Source organism: Arvicanthis niloticus, chromosome 20 (genome assembly GCF_011762505.2).
Source record: "Arvicanthis niloticus isolate mArvNil1 chromosome 20, mArvNil1.pat.X, whole genome shotgun sequence".
In the NCBI taxonomy this organism is placed as follows: Eukaryota; Metazoa; Chordata; class Mammalia; order Rodentia; family Muridae; genus Arvicanthis; species Arvicanthis niloticus.
In genome coordinates this window covers 49,388,919-49,392,654 of record NC_047677.1, presented here as the reverse complement: position 1 = coordinate 49,392,654, position 3,736 = coordinate 49,388,919, and positions in this window count along the sequence as shown.

The following is a 3,736-nucleotide window of genomic DNA, read 5'->3' as shown; positions in this document are numbered from 1 at the left end:
GAACAAGAATTGGACGCCTTTATTTGCTCCCTTAAAGTGAAGTGTGGGGGTTGAGGGCCCTGCCCTGCCTTCCCTTTTGTTCTCTCATTGTTTTGTATCCAGTCCTGACTCTTTGGACATCTTCAGAGACCCTTCCCAGAGAGGGACCTGGGAAAGTTACCTCACTGCCTTCTTACCTTCCCCAATTGTCACCCCTCCCACCAGGTCTCCAAAGAAGGAATCTTCGAGCCACAAGACTTCTCACACCCGTGATCCCTTACAGAGTGTCAGACCCATCATCTTGGACTAGGTCAGGTTCTCCATTCATCCATCCATCCATCCATCCATCCATCCATCCATCCACCCACCCCACTCACCCACCTCCTATCCATTCATTACCCAATAATGGAAACAATGTAAGTTCCCAGGACTGAGTAGAGCATGGGGGAGAAACGTGCCCTGGTGTCTCCTGGGGAACCCCAAATGGAACCTCACTTGTAAGAGGCAAACATGTTGCCCTAAAACCTTAATGGGAATGAGTTCCAAGACCAGCTTGTGGATCAACCATAAGTCTACAAGTTCTCATTTCTGCCTTCAGTGCCTCTCCCATGCCAGGGCATAGAAGCTCGCTACAGGCTCAGGGTCTTGGTAGGGTCAGCGGGGCCCAAGGTAAAGGACAACTCAGTGGTTCCAAAGGGCCTGGGCTCAGAAGCTGGGTCCTAAGTTGTAATCTTCCCAAGAGGCCAGCTTCTAAACCCAGAGCAACGATGATGCTCTCATACTGAGACACAAATGCCACGGGGACCCAAGATGTCTCCTGCCAGCCTTATCTCCCTGCTTGGACAGAATTTAAATGGCAGGGTTTGGCCACATTAACAGTTCTTTACTGAAGGTGACACTCAGCTCCCAGCAGCATGGAGGGGTGTGGCAGCCAGACAGTGTCTGCTGTGGCCTTTTGGCTCTTCCCATGATTCTCAGCATCATCGGGAAGTGGTTGTGCTGGGCCCCGGGCTCTGGCTGCGCTCCGTGTCTAGCAGAGCTACCAAACCACAGATACTCAATTTCCCATACGTCTTTGCGAGTTTTCTGATCAGAGGGGTAAGGTCAGAGAACTCTTCTTGTGCAAACTTCGGGGTGAGGCCTTTTGGAGGTCTCAGAGAGTTAGTTCCCGGAAGCAGCTCTACAACAGTTTGAAGGACAGGCGCTTCTTCTGCCGGGTGTTATTCTCAATTCTACTAATCTATGGTAGTTACTCTCTGCAAGCTGCACCAAGCTAAACTTGGTGTCCGACCCACCGTGCCGGCCGTGATCACAGTCGGTGTTTTAAAAAAGTGAGTGGCACACAGAAGACAAGTTGCCCCGGAGTCACTAAGGTGCTTGCTCACTGCTGAAGCGGTTGTAGCTGGGAGGGATGAGTGTGGTGTGTGCATGTCCGATTTCGGGCGTGCTCTGCTTGTGTGTGTGTGTGTCAGTGTGTGTGTGTGTGTGTGTGTGTGTGTGTGTGTGTGTGTGTGTTGGGGTGTGAGGTTTCCAGATGGCATGTGGGCAACCACTAAAGAGACTGGAAGTATGTGGACACTCTTCAGGGGGGAAGACACATTATATTTAGCCTAACCTGATTTGGGGGTCACGTACATGGCCCTGGTGCTAAAGTGTCACATCCCCAGCCCCAGGCTCTGAGCTGACATCGATACAGAATAAAAAAAAAAAAAAAAAAAAAAAAAAAAAAAACACTTGGCAACAATTGCTAAGATGTGAAGAAAAATTGTTTTGAATATTACAATTATAGATATAATGCTATTAGAAACGTGATTCAAGGTTTATGAAAACCTTATTTATATTGATTTATTCCAAAGCCATCAAGACTCCTTGAAAATAATTACAGTTGACATTTCTATCAGTGAAACCAAACGCTGGTGTCACATAGTGGAAATGACACACTCGGGATAGGCCTCGCTCTAGAGAGCAGCCAACAACGGATCAGCTCCCACAGACCCCACAGCCTGCCCGGCCGAGGGACAGCCTCTGGGCAATTCACATGGGGCCTCTCTACCAGATGCTCTCTGACATCAGCAACTGTCTCAGATCTGACAGGGCCAGCAAGGACTGGCACCTTGTGGCTGGATCTGGAACGGAGCTCAGTCAGGCCAGGGGCAGGGAAGGGAGGCTCTAGACACAGGGGTGAGGTGAGTTTGGCTGCTCGGGTGGAGACTTGAGGAGCAGGGAGGGCTGTGGGAAGTGGGAACACGGGGAAAGAAAAGGGAGGAAAGAGAGCTCCCTGGTGCTTTGAGAAAGAAAGCCCTTTGCTTGAGACGGTCTGGCATGGATTGTTTGCCAGTGTTGGCTTTACAAGAGCTGCCGTCTCCTCTGCGGGGCCAAGTCACAGCTGTTCTATCTTCTGGCCTGGCTAGTCTCAAGCATAGAGAACAAGTGGCTGCTCGTGGTCACCCTGACACAATCCTGGAGTCAAGGGGTGGCCCTCGTTAGATTCTGTCCTCACAGCAGGCTCAGCAGGATGATGGTGGGTAGTGAAATCAATTTCATGGGCTGCAACCAGCACAGGAGGAGTTAGGTGAGTCTGTCTGTCGAGTAGTTCTCGCCCCAACATATGGCACGTAAGTCACGCGCTTCTGTTTGCTGGCTGTGAGTCCTGTGTGACTTTTTTAAATAAATAATTTAAAATTTTAAATGCTGATGGATGATCACTATTAAACAGAGAGTACAAGATGATTTTTCATCAGTGTGGCCCCGAGAAACCAAAAGGTTGGACACCCTGCTCTGGGCTTTTGTCTGGGTTCTTGGATTCCTATTCCTTTCTGAGATACTGAGACTGAGGGAGTGTGTATTATACAACCTTCATAGTTATTACATTTGTTTCTGTGCCCAAATACCCCACAAGAACTTTTTTTGGGGGGGGGCTTACAGTTCTAAGGAATACAGTCCATGGTGGTGGGGGCACCGCAGTCCCTCAGATCCCAGTCAGGACGCAGAGAGGGGAATGCCAATGTTCAGCTTACTTTCTCCTTTTTATACAACCTGGGACCGCCACCACACTCAGAGTGGGCCCTCCCTCCACAGCAAAACCTTTCTGGGAACACTGAAAAGAGCACCCAGAGGTGTGTTTCCATGGCGATTTTAAGCCCAGTCAAATAGACAATGATTTACCATCACAACTTTTCCACGTGTTGAGTTGTATTTTGATTCCAGATGTGTTTCCAAAGGCTGGAGCAAATGGGTCAGGCAGGAGGAGCACTGGGAGCAGGCCAGATGACACCCGCAGTCATCTCCTTATAGAATGGCCAGCCTTGCATGTGCCCTCACTTGGCGTATTTTCTTTTGTCTTGCACAATCCTACAGGAGAAGTTGGTAGCCAGATCAATCCACACACCATTTTATGCTCTTGAAGCACCTGCACCAGAATGTCTCTCCTAGGAACTTCTGTAGGTAGGTAGACCAGTACCCCACTCATGTCAGGTGTGCGCAGTACAGTTGCAGGCTTACATGAATAAAGGCGGCCTTCCCCGGGAATGAGACTCCTGGATGACAGGTTCCAAAGTAGTCCAAAGGAGCCCACCACAGGCAGAGGCATGCCCCCCTCAGAGAGCTCTGACTCCACCTCAAGCTTTCCAAACCTGCTCTTCCACATCACGAGAGCCATGTCAGACACACGTGGGATCAAGGCCTTGGGCAGCTGTCTGTGCCCCATCTCCAACCAGGGCAGGCAGCTGATGGGGAAGAGTGAGGGGGTACCTTTTCC